The sequence below is a fragment of the Cydia pomonella genome, chromosome 16 (assembly GCF_033807575.1).
Source record: "Cydia pomonella isolate Wapato2018A chromosome 16, ilCydPomo1, whole genome shotgun sequence".
NCBI classification, from domain to species: Eukaryota; Metazoa; Arthropoda; class Insecta; order Lepidoptera; family Tortricidae; genus Cydia; species Cydia pomonella.
In genome coordinates this window covers 15,108,354-15,133,359 of record NC_084718.1, presented here as the reverse complement: position 1 = coordinate 15,133,359, position 25,006 = coordinate 15,108,354, and the positions used below count along the sequence as shown (strand labels likewise).

The 25,006-nt window shown below is 36.7% G+C and overlaps 1 protein-coding gene and 1 long non-coding RNA gene across 2 annotated transcripts in view; one reads left to right on the top strand and one right to left on the bottom strand.

The window, feature by feature from the left end:
- Positions 1-25,006, top strand: part of LOC133526487 (beta-1,4-N-acetylgalactosaminyltransferase bre-4-like) — a 404,725-nt gene that overhangs the window by 98,339 nt on the left and 281,380 nt on the right. The gene's annotated exons all lie outside the window — the stretch shown is intronic.
- On the bottom strand, positions 17,522-21,367 carry LOC133526625 (uncharacterized). Its single transcript, XR_009800756.1, has 6 exons — positions 21,231-21,367; positions 20,751-20,887; positions 20,267-20,396; positions 19,945-20,028; positions 19,242-19,444; positions 17,522-17,745 (listed from the first exon to the last, which is right to left on the bottom strand). It is a non-coding gene; the product is annotated as an uncharacterized LOC133526625 (long non-coding RNA).

Genomic DNA, 25,006 nt, shown 5'->3' with positions numbered 1-25,006 from the left:
CGACGTGAATAAAATCACGGACGCGATATAATACTTTTAAAACTGTTGCTGACAACTTGACTGTCCCAACATATTTAAACTAGATTATTTCACACCAGGCGCGATATAAACGCACCAGAGAATGATAAGAAGAATAAAAACCACTTTGCAAACAAAAAAAACAGAGTTCATTTTGACTCAATATCTGCTTGATAAATCGAAATGAACGGTAAGAAAAGGTGCCTTGAATATCACATCACTTGTTTTGGATTTGACGGTTCGAAGTGGGAGCCTGATTTGACAAGTCTGTTGAATGTCCAATTAGCATAAAAAAAGGAGTGTGGTCGAGTTGTAAATAGATTCTATTTTACATTCTGATTTGTGATTATATAAAAATAGCGTGATTCTCCCTTGGCTGGGGAGGGCTGCCGGATATGAAGTGGGTGCACCCAGAGATGGACATATCAACAGTGGCCTTAATGGATAAGCGAATAGATTTAAAGCGAATACTTAACATAGTAGATTACTGCGAGTAATATTCAGTAAAGAGAAGTAGTGGGAATTTAGGTTACATACACCCGTTCGGATAAGATGGCCGCATTTGTCTGTGTGGTAACTATCATTGCATATAAAAAACGTATGTTCTTTTCGTTCTCGCGGTCGTCGCAGTGTTCAAAACAGTTACAGTTGTTTACGTCTGCTGTAGTAATAGTTGTGACACTTGAAGTGGTGAAATAGGTTATTATGTTAATAACGATGTCAAAAGAGCAAAGTGACAAAGTGACAGAGCGAATCACAGATGGTAGTTACAGATGGGATAAACCTATCGCGAACGGAGCTCTCGCTGTTTAATAATACCGATATTTGATATCAGATCGCATTGCCACTCTCTGACACATGGGCCGCATGACGCGGTCTCTTCTCGTGACCTAAATTGCAACTAGAGACTGCTCGGAGCAATCGAGAACCGTACGCGCTGGAGTGTAAGAAATAACATTGGTCATGGGTTGACGGAGAGACCAGTAATGGACCAAATATGACAGGTCGCAGCCGTGATCCCACTCAGCTTAGCTCAGACATCGATGGACGCTCACACCAGTTTCAGAATCCTGCTTTCAATCAGTTTAGCACGGAAATTGATCAGTATTCAGATCAGTCTTAGGATCCTGTTATTATTTGGCTCAGCACAAACATTGATGAATGCTCAGACCAGACTCAGAATCCTGTTCTTTATCAGCTCAAGACAGATCACTCACAATCACAACTCAACTCAGACCAGATGCACGATTGGATCGATCTCAGAAACGCAGTGTCTCAGCACATTTCTGTAACGTCATCAGAAATTGCACAAAGTCTCAGGCCGTGCCGATTCACGACGCAAAGGGTGAACCATGCGGTTCGAGAAAACACATTGTTATTCACAAGTGTTCTTATTATCTAGTTGTTGATTTATTTATATGTTTGCCTATAGACATCTAATTTCAATTAAGAGTAGCATTTTCTTTCTGGGCGGGAGTGTCGCCAACGTATTGCGAACCCGCTAATATTTGCCAACGTCATGGAGTAGATGGCGCTAGTAGTCACGTTTAACTTAAGTAACCGCTTCGAGGTTATTGGGATTTTTTGAGGGAAGGTGAGAGGGTAGATGAGAACGACAGTAGGAAAAAGGAGGTTGTGTGCGAACAGATCGACGCGGCAGTGATATTTGCTTTTAGATCAAGTCAAGAACGTTCTTATGGTGTTATTAGAATAATGATGTGTCTCTAGTATATTGTGACCAACGTTATCAGTACTCAGAGTGAACAGTGATCCAGTGAGGCTAATATGAACTTAAGGTAAACTTTGTGTGAGGAAAGGGGTCGCTATAAGGGGAGGTTTGGAGGCGACTATTAAGCTCAAGAAACCAGGTGGATAATCATGTGATACTCATGTTATATGTAGGTAATAAAGTCGGACACCAGCACAACTCATATCGTCATCTCACTAACATCCAGGCCTCGTATAGGTATGTAGTACATTTACATATCGCTTTCCAGTATCCGTAAAACCATTAGCTCATTCGATAGGTTAATAAGTATGGTGAGCTTGACGACACTTACAGAAAACCGCAGCCAAATAACACTAGACCCTACTCATAGCATTGTGTTCCTGCCGGTGAGTAAGGTTGACAGAGCTCTGCGAGGGGGAGGGAGGGGGGAGGGGGTAGGGTTGGCAACGCGCATGTAACTCCTCTGGAGTTGCAAGCGTACATAGGCTACGGAGACTGCGTACCATCAGGCGGGCCGTATGCTTGTTTGCCACCGACGTAGTATAAAAAAATAATAATAAATCTTTCAGCATTGTCCATCCTATTTATTTGCCTAAAAGCTAAGAGAATATTCGCCACGATAGTTTATTTTATGCAAATTAGTTCTAAACTAGGGTATAAAGTGAGTTTAAAGAACGGGTAAACGTTCATGTTTATTTATGTTAACGTCGCGTACTCGCAACTCACAATATGCATACAAATATCTTACTTATTACCTTTAAAATACAGCTTAGAATGACTTGAAATTTACAAAATAGGTAACCGGTTTTTTAATTTGTTTCAAAAATAGTAATTATTTGTTGTCGACACTTGAATTTCAAGCATGCTTACCGTCTAGACGTGCTTAATTACTTTCATCGTTCCAAATTTATGATTTAATTAAATTCCAAATATTCTTAGCAAAATTTCTGTGTAATTTGACGAAACATCAGTTCATCTGAATCATCTATTAAGCAAGCATACTCTCGGCCAGATTCGAAGAATGAGATACGATAACGATAAGTTCTGGTTTAGATACGTTCTCTTTTAGATATCTTTTGAATGTCGTATAATTGACAGAAGCAGCTCGATTCGGGCAACCAATGTCACTTGGACGTTAGAAATATCGTAGATAGATCTTATTGGGATCACAGCGGAATCGAAATAAACGTCAAATTATCGATCTTTTAAAGATCTTAGTGTCTTAATCATTCTTCGAATCGGGCCGTCTGTGTATAAGTAGGTAATACACGGTAATCGCTTACCATCAGGTGATTCATCTGCTCGTTTGCCTCCTATATCATACAAAATATATACATCCTCATTGTTTAGACTAACAGGCCAATTCGAACGTACACAGATTGATATTTGAATCATGTTATTTAGTTATCGTGTGTCTCTCGCAATTGTCGCAAATGTATGTATACGAGTATGTAGGTATTGGCGCGTGCGAGGCGCATAGGCCAATTCGAACGCACACTGACATCAGAATGATATTTGGATCATGTTTCTCGCCCGCGCCAATTAGAACTACCGAGCACTGTTCGCCGAACGTTAAGACGGAAGTGGAGGACCCGCGCAAAATCACCTTTTCATACAAACGTAGTCCTCATTTTCCTCTCTGGATATTAACATTATTGGAAATATTTTGACACAATTTGTTGTGTATCAACCACAGCTATGCCCCTACGTTGATTTTTTTCGAATTTTTAATTATTATAAGAGTTAGAAGCATTTAAAAATTTGTATGAAATCGGTTTTTCGCTTCTAATTTTTACAATAATTAAAAAATCTAAAAAAGTCAACCGTATAAAATATATAGTATAATATCAATATCCAGAGAGGAAAATGGGGACTACGTTTGTATGGAGAAGCGGCCGTCCTCTTACCTCTTAATTAGAATTGAAAATATTGAAAAATAACCATTACAAATTGAACCGTAAACTGTAACCATCCGTTACGGTTTACGGTTCAATTTGTAATGGTTCGACGTTTGGCCTGGGCGTCAGACTGGAATCGTTTTCCATTTGAGGACAGTTTAACCTGTTGTCTTCGGTCCGATAAAAATGAAGCAATTAAGCGATGCGCCTCACCCGTTACGCCATAACATTTTAACTTATCCAGGAGCATTGTGTGACTTATTACGTCAAATGCTTTAGATAAGTCACACAATGATACCGGCCATTTTGTGTCGCTTGTCTAAACCTGTGAAATCAACACTTTAATATGATATTGTTTCTAGTAGCCTTAGTTTTTATTTAGTATTGTCCGTCAGGAGGTAAGAAAAGTAGAGTATACTCCTCGGAGATAAAGCTGTTTTGGTCTTGGGCGCGCTTGAATCCCTCACTGCACTCAGGACATAAAACAGTACGTTATCCCCGTGGTGTATAATCTACTATTCTGATGTCAGTGTACGTTCGAATTGGCCTGTAAAATCGCAAAGTATTAGGTCGTTGAAATAGATGATGAAGATTAATCGCCATGGGCAAGGGGAATAGTTACCTTTGTTACGTACGGACCATTAGCTTACGGCTGATCCGCCGACATTAGCGGTTATAAGGCGCTAACGACCACCGCGCTTATGTCGGCTTAGTAAAGATATATACAGACATATCAGGGCTATCAAACTTATCAGATGACCTAGCCAAGTGACAAACATTGATGATTGAAATGGCAATCGAAAATGAAATTCATTCATTCATTCCTTTAAAATTATGGCTTCAGTCCAGTGGAATTATTTCGCTAGTATCAGGGTCCACGTCCGTGCTCATGCACGTAATAGTTAAGACCCTTTTTATTTGTCAGGATGTCGCCGTCGACGGATACGTCTGTGAGGATATCATCATCATCATTAGGAGCTTTAAATCCGACTAAAGTTGTACGGTTAGTACAAGACAGTGTACGGTGATTTTATTAGGTCTTGTAAAGCGATAGCTGGACTTTACAAGTAGCACGTGGACTACCAGCCGTTGACTCCAAAATGGTGGTTAAACTCGATTCAAGATTAATTCACCATTCACTGCACGCTACCACATAAGTTACTCTATAATAAGCTACCGATATTAAACTTTAAACAATATTAAAGAAGAAAAACCCAAGGGAAATAATCACGAGGCTAACCATCAAGATGGCGCTCGAACCAGAAGACCGAAAATGAAATAATTGTGTGTGTGATTGTCTTGTGTGTGTTATTTTACAGTTTTGTAAATATGATGTTAATAAATGTATTTTCTTTCTTCCTTTCTTTCAAATAATGTGTGGACGTTATGTTACGTGCATCTGTCATCCCGACACATTGTATGATTGTCATCTTGGCTAGAACCCCTGAACATTTAAGCCTTAATAAAAATAAAAATAATAATAAAGCCTTGCCAGTAGAGGCGATCATAGATGTGTCAGCCTTGGCCGCTCCGCTTAATTTCATGGTAACCTTGCCACATGAGACCCTAGAAATGCTACCCCTTTCCTTTAACACATTCGCTATCAACGTTTTCGTAGCGCTACGCTCGTAGATCCCAGCGTTTTGCGAAACCGACTACGAACAGAGAACCCGCCGAGCGGGTTTCCGGTACTCAATGTGTTAAGGCTCAGTGCATGTAGGTAAGCGTAACCGAGATGCCCGGGAGCGCGTACATTATTATTATTTTTTAATACCAGGATGGTGGCAAACAAGCATACGGCCCGCCTAGTGGCAAGCAGTCACCGTAGCCTATGGATGCCTGCAACTCCAGAGGTGTTACATGCGCGTTGTCGACCCTTTAAAAATCTGTATACTCCTTTTTTGAAGAACCTCCCATAGACACATTACACTCCTTATTTGGACGTTAAATAAAAAAAAAGTAATCGATACGTTCCCAATATTATATTGTTGATTTTTAGAAGCAATTTCCATATTTTTAGCTTATGTGCATAATTTTAGATCTATGTTCTTGTTTTTTTTTGTCTCAAGGACCAGTATACTGTTTCTTAAGGATAGTTTAACAGCTCCATTAAATCAGTTTAATCTAGCCCCGGACAGCTTCACCGCAAGACGGATTTTCATAATTCCGCTTCAAACTTCGTCTCAATTAATTGCAAGCACCCGTGCAACCGGTATCCGGTATCCATCAATAAACTTACTCCGGTATAGTACGGTAACAGCGAGGGGGGAGCTAGCAATTTAGAAGGAAACAAATGAAACTTGCGACATAAGATACGCCGCGCAGGTTGTTAACTTTTAAATTAAAAGGTACCTTTAAAAAAATATGTCAATTACTCTGAAAATTACAGGTAAAATTTGGGTACAACTGAAAATGTACACAAACAAACCGCTCCCCGCCGTCTTCGGTGCGAAGGTGCCATAATGCTTGAATTACCACGCTGGATTACCATAGACAGACTTTGCACCAGGAACGACTCGGGACCCTCCCCATTCTGCCTGAGAAGACGGCCTAGCTTGCGTGTAAAACGCATCGCGTCAACTCCCCAGCAACCCGCCCTCTGAAAATATAGGTACTTTTGTTTTAAATTTCGCTCGTCAGAACTCTCAGCTATATCACTAGCTATTTTATGCTAGAATTTAACTGCTATGGTATGAAGGGTAATGATCAGACATAGTAGTTTTTGTGGCACAAAGGAGTGTTTTAGAAAATGAAACATCGATAAATCTCCTATCGATAAGTCAGTCATAGATTAATAATGAAATGATCTAACTTCTACTTTCTTTATATTACAAAGAAATTTCAAGAACGCAAATCAGTAGGCACATCATTTCTATATTACATATATTCTCAAAAATGAACTATAGTATACAGTTGCGCAAGCATCTGTTTGACAAGGTTCAAAGGTCGTCCTCATGATGTTTCACAATGGGTATATATTTATATATGTATGTATTTATATTTATGTATCATATTATTTATGTACGTATAATTTTATATAGGTAATATTGTGATTTTTTTTTTGTCATTTTACTCTGTATTCTGACCCTGCACCAATTAGGATCTTTCGTTTTGGCTCATGGTTGACTGGTAGAGAATGCCTTCTGGCATTAAGTCCGCCATTTGTACTCTTCATGTATTGTGCAATAAAGTTTAAATAAATAAAAATAATAAAAAATACAATTAAAACAAGAAATATTACTTTGCTTATCCGCGAGAAAATTACGTGTTAGTCAATCAGTGCTAACCCGTTATACTTACTTGCGTATTTTTACATGCAATTAATGTTAACACCCTCCCACCGCAAAAATAAATACGCAAATAAATATAACAACCCACCACCAAAAGTACAAAACTCGACACGTGTTTCGCCTCTCTACGAGGCATCCTCAGGAGATGCTGGAGATGTTGACGGTCTGACACCCGACAACTGACTGAGCTGTCTAGAACGGTCGGCCATATTTATACCTTGACCAGTCCCCCTACTATGCAAGTGTGAATGAGATGGAAAAATTCGTAATAACGGCGATGACGCAACATTCAACTGTTCGTTAAGAATTATCCCCCTATTGTTGTACCTAATTATTTCCAACTGTTCCAGAACACTCAAACGCAATCCTTTCTCGCAAACATGTAAAATATCAAAAGAATGATTCTCAGGTAAAGCATGGCCACTGTCTATCAAGTGCTTCGCAAAATTTGACTTTTCTGGATGGTTGTGCCTGTTTGCCCCACATACACTTTATTACAATTATCACAAGTAAGCTTATAAACTCCAGATTTAATTTTAGAAGATAAGATCGAGAAGGGAAAAAAATCTGGAGTTTATAAGCTTACTTGTGATAATTGTAATAAAGTGTATGTGGGGCAAACAGGCCGTAATTTCACTACCAGGTATAAGGAGCATGTTGCGTCATACAGACACAACCATCCAGAAAAGTCAAATTTTGCGAAGCACTTGATAGACAGTGGCCATGCTTTACCTGAGAATCATTCTTTTGATATTTTACATGTTTGCGAGAAAGGATTGCGTTTGAGTGTTCTGGAACAGTTGGAAATAATTAGGTACAACAATAGGGGGATAATTCTTAACGAACAGTTGAATGTTGCGTCATCGCCGTTATTACGAATTTTTCCATCTCATTCACACTTGCATAGTAGGGGGACTGGTCAAGGTATAAATATGGCCGACCGTTCTAGACAGCTCAGTCAGTTGTCGGGTGTCAGACCGTCAACATCTCCAGCATCTCCTGAGGATGCCTCGTAGAGAGGCGAAACACGTGTCGAGTTTTGTACTTTTGGTGGTGGGTTGTTATATTTATTTGCGTATTTATTTTTGCGGTGGGAGGGTGTTAACATTAATTGCATGTAAAAATACGCAAGTAAGTATAACGGGTTAGCACTGATTGACTGACACGTAATTTTCTCGCGGATAAGCAAAGTAATATTTCTTGTTTTAATTAGCATGGATTTCCGCAAAGTAACGCCTGATTCTATTAATTATTTAAAAAATACAATGCCAAAAAGATGGAAAACTAATATTAATATATCAAAGAATATATCGAACATGTTATGTATTTTGCGTTAGCTATCTTCTTATGCAATGTAAAACGTTATTTATAACGTTAAGGTAACATCGATAACAGACATGTCGTTATTTAATTTTGTCAGTCACTTTATTTTGCCACAAAAACTTCTATGTCTGGTAATGAAAAATAAATGAAAGACATATTTTCGTGTTTTTTCTTTCTATCGACTCAACTTTAACCTTTTATGAATTGGGTTGCAGTCTGCCCTTTCAAGCTAGTCTAGTTTAATAATGAATAGAAACAGGTGTTACTTTGCGGAAATCCATTCTAATCAAAACAAATACATTATTTTGCTAATCCGCGAAAAGATAACGTGCTAGTCAATCAGTGCTAACCCGTTATACTTACTTACGTATTTTTACATGCAATTAATGTTAAAATGGGAGGGTGGAAACACAACATTATCCAGAACATTCATAGCAATTAAAGGGCCCACTGACTACGAGTTCGCGGGACGATATCGGCCTGTCAGTTATTCGCAAAAGCTGACAATCGCGAATAACTGACAGGCCAATATCGTCCGGCGAACTGGTATCTAATCAGAGTGCCTCTTTAGAGAAATATTTCTAGGTATAGTTGTGCCGTTCTCGTGAAAGTTCTCAGTTTTGTATGGAGAATGTTCTCTCGCGAGAACATTCCCTATAGTAAACAGAGAACATTCTCGAGAACGGCACTACTATATTATTAGGATATCATTAAAGGCCCCGTGGGTTCAGGTTATGTTATTTTCTCACTTTCACTGAACGTACGCGGGAGCCAGATGGCATGAGTTCGATCAAACATAAAAGTCCGCATTTTTAGAAGCAATTATATATTTTTAGCTTGCTAATTAAATTTTTAGTAACCGCATTGTGATCTCGAAAAGCGCTACGATTTTTCCAAAAATGCTTGCTGAACCTACTGCACCTTAGCTGGATCATTAGGACAAGGACACAGCTATACGTTAGACACGGTAGATATGTGACGTTACCTATGAAAAGGAACCTTATTGTCGATAGCGCTTCCGCCGTCATAAACGATGCTCCAATACAAATACAACGCTGCGCGACGCAGTGCGGCGTAAGCGCCATCGACAATAACGTCCCTTTTCATAGATAATGCCACATATATCTGCATATCACTTCTACATAGGTATTGCTGGCGGTGGAAAATTATTCAAATAGTCAAAGGAAAATGAACACCGTTTCCGACAGTCAAACAAATTAGAAGGAATTCTGTTTTTCATTAAATTCTTGTCTCTCTCACACTTATTTGAATAGAAAAGGAAGAGTGCAACAAAGCATTTATAGTAAAGTTTTAAAGTCGGGAAATGAACAATCGGTCTTGCGGTGCAGCTGCTCCCAGCAATATTGCTTCTTTGAAAAATTGTTTAGCGATTACTGCGAAGAAACTTCAAAGACAGTGCATATTTAATGCAAAAAAAGGAAATTTATCGATGGCGTGGGATAGTAACCGTTCCTGAATATACTCTGTGTAATTTTGATACGACCGCATAATCTTAGGGTACCGTCACCCGGGGTGAATAGGGACAAAACTTAAAATGTGATTTTCGTGACAACTTTAAAAAAAATACTTAAACAAATTATATCATTATATGGAAAATAATAGTAGATTTTGTATGATAAAATTTGTGTAGGTTTTCTAAGACATTGTCAGGTAAATCACATTTTAATTGTTGTCCCTATGCACCCCAGCTGTCCTTATTCACCCCGGTTGCCGGTAGTTAGTTTAGGCTCTAATGTACACACTATTATAGGTTTCATAAAAAAATGTACGACTTTTATTTTTCCTTAAAAATAATTCAGCAAGCAATCACTACTTTGTTTCAACTCCAAACTGTCACAAGTGATCATAATGTACGAAAAACATTATCGCTCAAAAATTAATTCTTGTCAGGTAGGCAAGAGTAAATCTAAAATTTGTTTCAGAATCACACGCATACACGCAGCGGATACTGTAATTGTTAATAAATAATGACACGTGTAGGTACAGCTAAGTTTAATAAATTTTAATGGTTCCATGATGCCTGGGCCACACTAATGGGAAACGCAGTTCATTATCGCGATAATCAACTGCGTTTCCCGCACACTGGGACCAGTGTGGGCGTATGAAAAGACTCCATTATCGCGGCGTTTCCCGTTAGTGTGGTCCCGGCAATATAAAGTTTACTGTTGCAGCGTAGACATGTCGAGGGTAATGTCGAGTCGAAATAAGTTACGGTTTAAACGTTCTCATCGCTGTAGTAATTCGGCAACGACAATAACGCAATTTATTGAGGAAATTTTCAGTGACATTGTCAGCGTAAACGGTGCAGCAGTAACGTTGCAACAGTAATGCTGGTAATGGTGGAGCGATCGTTTTCAATATCAAAACCATAGCAGTTTTTTAATCTGAATACCGCGCTATTAAATAAAATTTAATAATCATTTATTTCAGAATGTTTGCCATATTGTATTAGTAGCTTATTACTGTTACGGTATCTATTAGTATATCAATTATTATTACTGCGATCCTATTGTGTTCCACTCTTTCCATACGCCCTGGTTTTGAGCTACAACTGGCCAGTCTCAAAAGAAGAGTCCAAATTATCTCGCCATCGCCGACGAGGTCTGCCGGATTCCCGGTTTGACCTGTGGGGTACCCATCGAGAATTAAATTATTTTTTAGTATTTCGGCATGAGGCAGATATGAGGACATGACCATGCCAGTCCCACTTTAACTTGACCGCTTTTCAGTACATCTAATGTTTGAGTTTTTGAGTGTATCAATTACAGAAAACATTTTCTTGAAACCTTACGTCTACAATGGATATATACCGGAAGGGTCAGGGTTGCCCTAAGCAAACTGCGGAAACAGCCGGCAAATGAGCCGGCAAACCGGTAATTACTAGATCAATATAACTACCATGACTTGCGAGTATTGATCTATTACTTAATTGGGCTTACTTATGAAAGGCGTTAAAAAAACTGACTTTATTGAACGAGTGTTAAGGGGCCCACTGAATACCAGTTCGCCGGACGATATCGGCCTGTCGGTTATTCGCGATTGTCAGCTTTTGCGAATAACTGACAGGCCGATATCGTCCGGTGGGCTCGGAATCAGTGGGCCCCTTAGTGAAGGTTTCCCTTTCAGCGAGGACAAAAATTCTTTCATATGTCCGGATGTTCCCCTCTACATTTCTCAACCTATACTCGTGAACTTTTTTGAGTAGGTCCAAGTTTTTTTGTCGTTTCAGATTTTGAAAATTATTCACAATGGCGGCGCCAATGGAGATTCTCGAGGTCTACACCTCACAAATCCACTATAGTTTTATTGTGCGCCACTTTTTCTGGTTTTAAATTTTTACGGTTTCTTTTTCTTTTTACATGAGTATTATTGTTTGCATTGGTATTTGTAGTGAGGGAAAAGAAATCATACATAGTGAACCGTAAGTAAGTTTACCGTACATATGGTGCTACTTTACCGCCCTAGTGCGGTAACTAGCCCTATACATGCATATGTCGAAAATTTAAAGGGCCATATTTGCTCTAAAACGTTGTACATTACACATGCTAAAGGTAATTCGCACCTTCAACCTCAGTATTTTTTGATGTACTGACCGAAATAGCAAAGTTCGTGCGTTTCTATATCGGAGCGGCCAAGGTGTTCACAAATATCTGAACAAAGCCTCTACTATCAAGATGTTAAAGTGTATGCTCAGATATTTTAGAGCACCTTGACTGCCCCGTTTTATATAATGGCGACTGGACATCCGACGAAACACTACAGCGTTTTAAAGGAGGATTTTGGTTAATTAATTAATGGATAAACGAACGTCGAACAATACTTACGAGTATTTCAACGTTATACAAATCCATATTTTTCTGTCTACACAATACATTATTGTTTGTGTCATCCACGATGACACGCAGATTGCAAGTGTTATTTAAACGACATCTCATTGAAGTTTTACGGTTAAAATAACAATTGCATAGTCTGGGCTATCAAAATCGCTGCCAACTTAGTTTGATATAACTCTATTATTATTTGCGTAGGGCGTACAGCCCATAGCGTGTAGCAACTGTACCAAGCTCTTCGTAGCGCTGAGTGGACGCTCGAAGCGAAGCGTTCGGCGGGGCGTGCAGCGTGGCGTCGGGCTCACAAGTGACTTGAGCAGCGTGCACTGCGGCCGCTCCTATACGTTTGCATTAGTTTAACATGCACGCCGCACGCCACGCCCCGCTGCAGCGTTCACTCAGGCCTTACACATAGGCGCGACATCACGTATGTGTAAGAGTCAAAAACACTTTTGATTCAAGAAATAGTACATTGTGCAACGAGGGGGGTAAGTGAAATTTAGAATACGAGGGTGGTGGAAGTAAAGACCCGAGTTTGTAATATTCTTGACACACTCACATTTTACCACTTTGGAAGTGTCTCTCGCAAAAACTATTTAGTTTAGAAAAAAATGATATTAGAAACCTCAATATCATTTTTAAAGACCTATCCATAGATACCCCACACGTATGGGTTTGATGAAAAAAGATTTTTTGAGTTTCAGTTCTAAGTATGGGGAACCCCCAAAATTTATTGTTTTTTTCTATTTTTGTGTAAAAATCAGTTTGAACAGTATAGCTCTTATAGTTTCGGTAAAAAGTGGCGGTGACATAATCGGACAGACAGACGGACATGACGAATCTATAAGGGTTCCGTTTTTTGCCATTTGGCTACGGAACCCTAAAAAGAGCTATAACTAGAAAAAAATATACAACTCCCTAGGGAGTTATATCAGTTTTATTCACGATCATAACTTCCACGGGAAAATCATCTAAGATCTTTTTCAAGCAAGTGTGATGAAAAATATATAAAAATTCACACATTTTATATTAAGGAAAAAAATGGAAAAAGTTACGCTTCCGGCAAGACTTGGACCCGCAACCTCCGCAAGCCGTGCGTTGCTCTTAACCAATTGAGCTAAAATAAAATTTGGAGCAACGTTCCTAGACGTATTTGCTTGAAAAATAACTAAGTGCGATAATGTTGTTTTTTTTTTTAAATCCTTTGAAAATATCCTGCGTTATCTATGCCCCGAACCTGCACGAAATGAAAGATAAAATCCGTTGAGTCCAATAAAAAACTTTACCAACCACACAAAAGCCCGCCTATTGCCGGAAGCGAGCAATATTTTTGAAAATAAGTGTTTTCCCCGCGAACAAATACTCTATCGTAAAAATGTTGGGCTATTTGCCTCTAAATAAATTGGAGTACACCCTTGCTTGCGCAAATAGCACCCCAACCCTCGGTTCTCTTGTTTACATTTGTTCTTTTTTATTGAAATTTTAGTGTAACACGTAGAATTTTTGTATGTCTTGGGCCGGAAATGGAACTTACAAAAACTGATTTACGCGTAGATGCTGCTACATTTGGATAGACGCATTTGTTTTTTATGTTTGTTTGTTTGTTTAAACTTTATTGCACAAATTTACAAAAAGAGTACAAATGGCGGACTTAACGCCTTGAGGCATTCTCTACCAGTCAACCATTGGGCTAAACAGAAATAGTTAGTTTGGTGCAGGATTGTGTGACTAGCCATATGCCTATTGCGTAATATTAGCCTCGATTTTATATTAAAATACATAGAAAAATAACGAAATACCTTGTAAAAACAAGTCCTCTTCATTTGCATTTTTCATTCATAATTTCTCTGCGTATTCTGACAATTACGACTTGAAGGACACGTTTCCGTATTTCACCACTTGTGATGACAATTAAATACGTAACATACAGTAAATATTCATTATTTTGGTTTATATCAATGCGCGAAAATAATAAATAATATTAAGACCGCTAGTTGTTACCTGGTATTAGTTTTCTTTGAAAAGAATATTTGTAGTCTTACATGCATGTAAAATGTATAAGTATTGGTACAAAAAACATTGATTTACTTAATAATAAACATAAAATATTTCAATACAGGCGTTATTTTCAGAAAACAAAACTATAATACCTGAAATTAAATAATGGTGTTAGCATATTCATGTTTGACAGGTTTTGGAACGATCCCTTTTTTATCGATTGTTTTGGTCTACTTAAACTGACTATTAAGCAAATGCTGTCATTGTGAGCGTAAATGACATTGTGTGCGTGAACAAGGTAGTGTGCGTAAACGTCATTGAAATTATCTCCGTCTTTCTCTGAGCCGTGTATGCGAAAGAGACACAGTTGATAATTGGCATTAATGTGAACGTTATTGTATAGGGAGTATGGATTGGTAAATAAGATGTAACTTATGACCTTTCTTCATGAATCGTATGTCGTTACGTGCCGCGAAGCGAACAACCTCTTCTCTGATTTTGATGCCCTGGTACATCAAAGCTAGAAATACGTCATAAATCTTCACCTGTCGTCATTGTGTCGCTATTGTGTCGCCATATTGTCGCTAGTCGCCAATGTGTCGTCATTGTGTCGCTATTGTGTCGCTATATTGTCGCCAGTCGCTGTTATGTCGCTATTTTGTCGCCAGTCGCTAATATGTCGCTACTAAAGAGTATAAAAGGGCCGGAAAGTACGGTAGGGGGGGATTCATTCTTCGACTATCAGACTAGCAGTATCTCTGGCTTTGAGTAAGTCAAGTTTCTCTACTATTCTTTCTATTTGTTTGTGTTCGCTGGGAATTATCCTGGTGAATTTAAACTTGTAAGATTATGTCTGTGTTTGGCATTGCGGGGACAATGTTGTCGTAATGCTAAGCTTAGGCTATGGTGGAGATTCTTTACTTCCTTATTTGTGTTACTATATTGTGAGTTTTTGTTAGTGAAATTTAACTTTGTTATTTTACTATCTTTCTATGAGGTTAGTTTGTTATTTTATAAAGCCAGATCACTGTTTGGACTAACAGTTTGTCCGTCTAAGCAGCTTCTCCCTAACGGTGACAAATTGCAGCTGTTTAGAAGTCTTTTGCTCCAAGTTGAGAGGACTTGGCGTCTCTTCTTTACCAACATAAGAGGCGAGCATATTCTCCTTAGTCTCAAGGTCCAGCTGTTAGATGAATGTGAGGGCATCACGTGCGTGCCATTGGGAGTAATCCCTACTCACTGAAGTCTGCAGTAATTGAGGCTAGGTCCCGTATTAAATATATTTATATATTTCGGTACTCTGGTTCGTGCTTGTGCTGGTTGCAGGGAAAACTTCTGTCGTGATTGATACCAAACACAAACAAAGTCTTAGTCATGGCAGCGTTTCCCATGTGGCTAGTACGGGTGTGGGCTAGGTTGCCGATGTTTTATATACATGCTAGGGCGGTCTATTCTCATCCACCGTGCCCACGTGGCGATGAGGAGGGGGCCAATCACACAGACACTAGGGTTTGCTATACCTCGGTTTTGTCGGCCGAATGCTTACAGCTTAGACTTAGGGATACACTTGTGTATGTTCCAAATCACTAGATCAATGGTAAGTACGATCTGTGTTCTGGACATACTAGATTAGGGACTAAGGGCAGGAATAGGGTAGAGTCACACACACTGTTATAGGGTCTCTCTTAGGTTTGGTCTATAAAGTTGATTGGTTGGTGTATATTTCTCTTTTAAAGGTTCTAATGACGAGAAGCTATGGTTTTATATCTTGTACTAATGCTAATATTAAGTGAAATATTGGTAATGGAGTCTAATTACCTAAATCTTCTAGACTTACTTATCCTGAGTGGAAAATTGAAGGTTACCTGTAAAATCTTTTATCTATTTATTTTCATTTCTGGGTTTTTTTGGTGTAGAGACGAAGTACTGAGTATTGCAATCAGGTTCTAAGGTATTTATAAATTCAATTCTTAAATATCAAGTTGGGTTTAGGAACACAGACTATTCTAAGATTAAAGAATGGTTTGTTTTAGAGACCCTTTGGCAGGCGAGCGCAGTCCATTGGAATCTTTGAGTGGAATAATGCTCACCTTGATATTTCGATCTCATAAAGTACAATAATGAGCTAAACTTGTACTTCGTTTATACATTTGAAAGGCCTGGGAATTCAGCCTTCCTTTAACTATGGGGACTGGGTAAGGGTTTAGTAGCCTTAGTTTTTGGATATGAAAAAAGATAAGTAAATGGTGTCTGACGAATACTTATCGCTTCTCTTCGTCAGCCCCTAGGATTGCATAGGTTTCGAAGCGTTGGTCATAGCCCGTCTGGCTAATAAGATAGGAGTAGGTGGCCCGATTGATATTGCTAATCGGAGTAAGAGTCTTCAGACCTGCATCTAGCATTAGAGGCAGCACGTGTTATCCATTCACTCCTCGTTTAGAAGATAATAGGTAATAATATTTAGTTTAAAATAATAATTGTAAATGGGCTTATCCCAGGAGTGCTGCTTCAATGTTACCCCGAAGACTTAATAGGAGTAGCAGGATTTTACCAAAAATATTTTTATATATGCTGCAATACTAATTTTATATTATCTTACATGCTGCATTATTTTTCTAACGATTTAATATAAGCATATTTTAAATTAAGTACTTCAAAAATCACATTGACGTTTCTGTATTTGTAACTTAAGGCTACACCCGACATCAACGACTCACGCGTGTGGGCGGAGCCTATACCCTTAACACATTAACCGTGACATTGCTTTAACTTTTAGTTTATTATACCTATATTTTCTCTCTACTCATAAGGTGTTTTACTTAATATAAAGATGGTTTAGAGTAACTTTAGTTTTACGGTGTTTTGCTGGGGGTGGAATCTTAACATAATATCCTTTAAATCATTTCCTATCATCATAATAAATTATGTAGTACAGTAAATATCAGTTCCTTTACATTTAGGTAATAAATAATTAGGTAGAATCAGAGTCCAAGATTTAGTTGTTACTCATTAAAGAATTAGGGTTCCGCGGTTCACTTCGAGGGGTCCTAACCTTAACTAGACGATCACTTGGCCAAATTATTGTTAAGGTAAAATTATTATTGGGGTAAAATTAAAAGGGTAGATTTGGGGTGTAGGTAGGGGAAGTTACATTTTGGTGAGCCGTGACGCAGGATTTATTTTACCTGGTTTACTATGGTTTTTCAAGATATATCTATGTAAAAGTAGCCATTCAGGCTACATTTTGGTAGGCCGTGTCCAGTATGCAGCGTAACCTCGATGGTTATATTTTAGTGGAATCGACATCAAGGATAGAAAGTAAAAGTAGCCATTCAGGCTACATTTTGTTGCCGTGAGAGCGGAGTGGGTACACTGAATTTTGGACTCTGTTTTTATTGTTTTAAATAAAAGTCATAAAATCTAACGTTTATTTTTCAAACTGTTATTATGTACAAAAAAAAATCCTTAGAGTTATTGTCTACTTAATAAAAAAATCCTTATAGTTATTTTCTATTTAATAAGTTTATCAGTCTTCTTTACTCGTTTTCTTCTCGCCGTTGTTAGGGGATTTATTTCATATTTGAGACGTGTCATCTCAAAATAATCAATTATAATTCCATCTTCTTGCGCCTTGATACCTGAAAAATAATAATAGCAAAATTAAAGCCTATGTAGTATAACTTTAGTACATAAAACGATTATATTAAGCGAAAATAATCATACTTGTTCCTTTCGCGTCATAGATTTGTTAAGAAATTATATTTGTAGCAGGGACCAATAACAATAATGAAATAAATAAATAAATATTTTCAAGTCAGTCTTTCACATATCGACCGTGTCTCAAATTAGGCAAAGTTTGTGCTATAGGTACTATGCGGCGTAGTGTATATTTCTATGGATAAGTACATACTTAAAACTTAGATAAATAGATAATATCCATGATTTAGGAACGCATATTCGTGGTAGACCCGCAACGCATATGCGCAGTAGACGTGCAATTGGTTGCTTTTGTTAGGCAGCTGTCATAGGAAGGGTCGCTACCTAGTAAGCTAGGAGGCTAGTGCCAATAGTCTAGACATAAGTTAACATTACCTAAGTCTACCTAGGATGCGGTTAGGTATAGCCTAGATAAAACACAGGTCTGTTAGAAGTTGTGCTTTACTCGAAAAATCATGGGGGCGTGAAATAGCTCCATTTCACGTAGATTTTCTTAAAATACTAAGGAATAGGGGGCGTATTCCGCATCTTTCGTACTTTTCTATATATGCCGGCAACGCAGTTACAACTCCTCTGGTTTTGCGATCGCTCGACTCACCATTGGGCGATTTGTTTGAAATTTGTTTTCTATGTCATATAAATAAGCTACGCGCATGTGATAATATAGGAGTTCGACTGTTATTAGAGAGCTTATAAACTCATTAAATATCATCCTATAAGCTACAGATCGGATAATAAAGTTCATGCATTATCTGACGGTTAAGCACAGCTTTGTCACTCATAGAATAGTAGCAACAAACAGTTCATTCTGTTAGGTACAATTAATCTGTATGAACGTGGGTCTAAGTAACAACCACACATACGTTAGGACTATGTTTGGTTTGATTATTGTATGTGAACGTCATACATTGGTTACTGTAGGATAATCATGTATGTATGTATGCACTAGGATCTGCTTGAGTTCATTTGATAAACAGAGTTATTTACCACACATGTTAGGACATTTAGTCTTGGAAAGCAAACAGTCATAGTACGTCATATAATAATTATTAGAAGATTAGTAGTACATATACACATGTATGAGAATTTAGCTACATAGGCCTTCTTCAGAACCCTCACTATATTTATTAAGAATAGCAGTGAAATATGTGCATAGTTACTATCTACAGTCATTGCTATTATTTACTAGGGTCTGTACGAGTGCTTTGTTTTTCATGAAAATCGACCGAGATATGTAATGCGTTGTTGCCCTGACTAACGGCGCACATACAAAAACATACTTATTTGTAGTATAAAAGTATATTAGACATAGGTTGACTTTGGATTACAGTACTGATCTGTTGACGGTACTTTTCCATCGTATTCTGACTACGGTCGAATAATAGTACATGATTGGTTAAGCTAGCATACTAAGTACCTAACATAAAAGAAGATCTTGAGTGTCATTTTCCCTATAAGTAGTATTCAATGTAGACCACTGCTGTTGTGGGTGCAGGTTTCTAGAAATAGAGCCGTGGGACAGGAACTTTGAAGTGGCAGTAGACAGCAGCCATTGTTACAGCAAAAGTTGTGAAATAAAATTATTGAACAGGAGTCTGGAGTGGTGTGGTCCTTCGTAATCTGAAATAAATAGGCAAGCATTAGAAAAAATCTGTTAAAATTAAAGAGGAATAGGTAGCATTATATTTTCCTTTTTGAGGGTCAATTTTAGTTAGGCTATATATTAACAATTTTCTTAAGGCATCCATTCGCGGGGGCGCGTTATTATTTTCAATACATAAAAGGATATATAAACCCATTTTATAGAAATATTAGGGTTCATAATGTAAAAATAGGTGATACTTAAATTTTGTAAATAAAATAATCCTAAAAAGTTTGAAAATCTTTGCCTTGCAGGACATACTTCCATAATCTAGGTCCCAAATAGGCTAGGCTAAGTCAAATTAGTCAATAGAATTAGAATAGGTTATGTGAGGCTAAGCACATACTTAATTTCTCTGCTCTTTCATTGGGAACTCATCACTTAGGTTTTTAAAAAAAATATTAGTGTCAGTCATAAGTCATGAGGTCCATACATAACATTACATTTTGTACAATTTATTACAAAAAGAAAAAAATACCTTTCAGAAATAGAAGCATTCCATAGTGTGTATTTTGAGGCTAGACGTAATGACTCTGCGGGGCACTGTCAGTTCTCCGGAACACTGAAATTGAAAATGTTTAGCTTAAGTAGGGTATATTTAAGAAAACTTAATTTTAAGTCTCTTTAAAGGGTTTTATTTTCTACTATAAGATACTTCACATACATCACAGTTCAGAAAAAGGAAGACTAAACAGTTCAGATTTCTTTATGACAAATGAAGAAAATTAAATAGCTTATTTTACTAAGTAGGTTTAATTCTAAAGATAGCTTTTCAAGGTGGCATTGGTTACTATACTTACTTGAAAATTGTGGTAAGACATGGAGAAACAGGAATCATGAAAATAACCATGGCGATTTCCTTCGCTTGGCTTAAGTTTAACTGACTGCTAGGTGACCTAACGGCCAGGTATCAGGAAACCATTCTGTTTGCTGAAAATTTAAACATATGTATATTGTACATTTTATTGCATTAAGTGGAATATTTGAGACCGATAAAAATAAATGAGTAGATAGCAAACATCAAAATGACCAACTCAATGTACTGCGAATGGTCAATAGGATTTATACAAAAGTCAGTCTGAAATTATATAAACTTGAGGATAGCTATTTATAAGTATTGTTAGAAGTGTTTATTTTAAACTAGAAAGGTTTTAATATTAAAAAAAAAAAAAAAATTTTAGTCCTAAAAATTTTTAAAGCGAGAAAGTTTTTTCCAAAATTTCTGTTTTTAAGTAGGATTAAGAAAAAACCTTTTCCTTTTAGTGACATAGTTGTTGAACTTACTTGGAGATTATCGAGAGACTTGGAAAAGTCCATGAAAACAGCAAACGGAAATTTGCTCCGCTCGGCTTAAACATCACCAAACACTAGGTATGTGTATATATAGGCACATAGGCAGCCATCAGAGTTGTCTCTGTTTGCTGAAATATTAAACATATATTGTAAGGTTATTTATGACAGGTTCAAGTTTAGGTTCACTTTTTTGAGTTACCGGACAACTGCCGGGTTACTTTTAGAAAGAAAAATACAAATTTTCAGTAAAGCAAGAAATCTTGTTCATATTTTAGCTGAAGTCATCACATAATTTTAAATTTTCATAACATATTGTAGTTCCAAATTCAAAAAACTCATATTTAAAAAAAAAAAGACCCATATCATCTTATAGAACAATAACATTTTTCGAATTCCAAATACAGTCAGGTAAGGCCTAAGGGAATTTGTTTATTAGTAGTCTAGTAGTAGTATTAAAAATGTCATACTTACTCTTTAAGGTTGTGTAAAGATTCATCAAATCCAGCAAGAAGCGGGGTTCTCCAGCATAATTTCAATACATTTTCATTGTTAACAGTTCATGTAAGTCAGGCAACAGGGACTATTCCAATAGAGTTGTCAGGTTGCTGAAAAGATACATAGTTTGTAAGCATTATTGCAATAGAAAACACGTAGTAGAGGATCAATAACATTAGATAGGCAGCATAAAACAAAATTAGGAATGTCATCCCGTCAGTACTTAGATTGCTTTCAGTTTTATTCGAAAAGAAATATGGTTGTATTGGTGAACAAGACAGTAAAAATAAGGCAATACAATACTCTAGGCCACTATAAGTAGAATAATACCAAATTGGGAAAAACTTAATGCTAGTCTGAAACAGACAGTACTCGTATTGTCTCGTATTTATTGGAAAAGCAGTTTTATTGATAAATAGGTCAATTTGTGGGTGGAAATTATTTTCTATCAGGCTTTAAGTATGTGAGTATGTTTGACGACAGGGCTTCAATAGCAGTGATTTTTCTAAATGACAGAATAAAAATAGAAACTTACCTTGCTAGGAGTAACAGATTTCATATTTGAGCCCATTTCAATCGGTATATCGATTCGAACAGGAACTAGGCACATTAATTAAACATCCTTGTTTCTATACAGTTCCAACTTTAGGTCATAGGTCATCGTAGGGCACTGGATTCATTGAAGATTTATAAAATTTAACGAAAGTGAAGAACATGATCGTGTTTGAATCCGAAATTCTATTTCGTTTGTCTTGTACAGCTCTAGCGATAGGCAATGGGTAGAATATTTAGAGAATCGTAAAAAGCACACTCGAGGACGATCTTTTCCAGTACAATTAAAATTTCTGTCGTGATATAATGCTTTGTCAACTTTCTCCATACAGCTTATTTATTTACAATATGGCGGTTAGATGGTTGTCATTTATTTGCTTATTAAGGTTATAATTCACTGTGACACTGATAGTTGAGGTAACTTTGGTATTTATGACATTAATTAATAATTTCGAGATTTAATAACAAGTTTTAGGCATTGAAAATGAATGCTGTTAATAGAAAATACTAATAAAAAAAACTTAAATGAACGGAAGTAAGAAAAGTGTCAGAGCTTAGGGCTGCCATGATTAAAATATCATTGTACGTCTAGAATCGTTTATGGTATGACGTGATTGAATCAATTACTTTAATTTACTTATTGGATAAATGCATCCTTACTATCATATTAATATAAAATGCATATTAAAACCTTAAAACGGCCAAATTTCATTGTATTCTTTTATTTCTAGTTACACACGCCATCTATGGGGAACATTAACTAAGTCGGCTACAATCCGATTAAATCATGTAGGCAGTGTTTCGTATGTTGTCAGGGATGCTAGGACGTATTTTAATTTTGTCGCACATGGACCGACTTCTAGAAAATATTGTTTATGATTAAAAGCGGGTTTACACGATCGATTTATTTTAGTATTAAAAATAGTTAATAAAATATTGCATTTATTTTTAAAAGGTCAGATACGAAATAATCTTTTGGCAGAGAATTGAATAATCTCAAAATGTATAAATTCCGAGTACTACTTCCATCTAGTGTCGAGTAGAAGTACTTAGACGTTCCATGGTTGATCGATGAGTGAATTAATTCGTAGGTGGCGCTAAAAGTCAAAAATAGTAGAGTAATTTAATTAGTCAGGAAGTTTTATTTATCATCTTTATATATTTCTCTTTTAAGTTTGACTATCACTATTTATCGTTTTTTATAATTTGGCATTCGTTTCGATATGTATTTTTTTCAATATGTTGTGTTTCGGATCGAGAAATAGAAAATGGCAGCTTATCTTTACAGCGTCATCTGACGGCGAACTGTGTCATTACTAGAGTGCGGAAGTGAATACGTAGATAACCATCGTAATAGTGTCGCTACTTGGCACTAGGTGACAACAACATCGATTATTGATACATCGACATGACAACAACATCGATGATAATTATGGTCAAGTTTATTTGTATATTTTGCTAGGGATAAGAAAATGAAAAGGATAAATTCTTAAAAATCAATATTATCAAATACAATCCAGCAGGATGCACCGGGTACAAGTTTTCTTTAGGGAAATCAGCTTTTCGCTCATACATTTTGAGTTTGCCGCCTATAATATACGCTTCCGATACGTTTGACAGTTTGAAGCCGTGAAGATGGAGTAAAGACTGTCTAATTGTTTTTGTTTTCAAGTGATCGTAAAAATAAGCCTAGGACGTTTTAATAATGGAAATCCGTATGTGAAAGAAATAAAAATCGCTGTGAAGTTTAGGATAATATGTGTATTAGCAAACTGAGGTCATGACGTGTGGTCGATCTTAGTTATAATAAAAAAATGGTGTTTGTAACCGGGAGTATTTGTCTAGACAGAAATATGCCATTAGGAAGTGTTAAAATAAATTGGATAGTGTTTAGAACAAAAACAAATATAGATATTATCCCAGAGATTGATTATAAGTGCTGTAACAGTGGTTAAAAGTGGATACATCAGCAAGGAATTGCATTGGAAACGTGAGTACAGAATATTTTGACAAGAACATCTGTAGGCTCTTTGTATATGAAACAAATTTTAAACCTTCTGTTCGCGTTATATAAAATACAATAATAATATACTTACTCAAATTCTATAAAAAATCCGGATTGGTAATTAACATGTGTTGTTGAATTTTATATCTACGTCAATTTCGTATTTTATGTAATTTGGATATATGCGTATTTAATTGCGTTTTAAATGTATATATATTTTTTCTCTTTATTTAAAAATAAAACTTGCCAGTACGTGTGTGAAACACCTGAATAACAAAAGGAAATCAGCGAAAAGTTACGCTACAAACCTATTGCTAAATTCACCTCTTAAAGTAACTCTCCCGTGGCGTAGTGGTTCTGTAGGCTGCTCAGTGTATGTAGGTATTATGCTTTTTACCCGAGTTCGAATCCCACTGAGTGAATAAGTTTTTTTTTGTTTTTGTGTATCAGTATTAAATGATTAGCCAACTTTGCTATATTTTAGATCATTTTAGGGCTTCGTTTTTTTTAGTTTGTTGTAGTTACGTGGCTTATTATTTTTCTCCGTTTAATATTCTTAAGAAAAACTTTACCTTGAAGTTGATTTTAAATATCAAATGCAGGCATAAAAAAAAAGGGGTTTAAATTATGTGTATCTGAATGAAAAGTGGAGTGTCTTATAGTGTGAAAAGTGTTAATGTGGTTATAATTGAGGTGAATTAATGAAAACCTGAACTATAATTCAAGTGAATATTGTGATACTGGGACTAGATTATTAGTTAATGCCGGGCAATTTGGAGAAGAACAGACACCATAGCCAGACTTCAAGCGCTGGTGCCGCTGGTGAAACCAAGTAACGACAATCACTGACTTTCCTGTTGCAACTTTCCTAAGGCCTACTGAGCATCGTGGTAAATGAAGAACATTAATGTGTGAAATCACAAGCAACTTGTGTCAGTCAAAGACAGATACTGTAAGTATGAAAAAAATTGTTATAAAATTCTTTTTCTTTGCTATTAAACATTTTATAGATGGAACTTTTGTGCTCTTAACATTTTTAATTTATATTGCATTTTACTATGAAGTAATGAATTAAGCGGATAGTTTGAGTAAAGTACATTGTTGTTTCAAATCTTGTTAAACATATTTGCTGTAATTTGGTTATATATTAGGGTGTAATAGTTACATAGACATATTTGGTGTAATGAAAATGTGA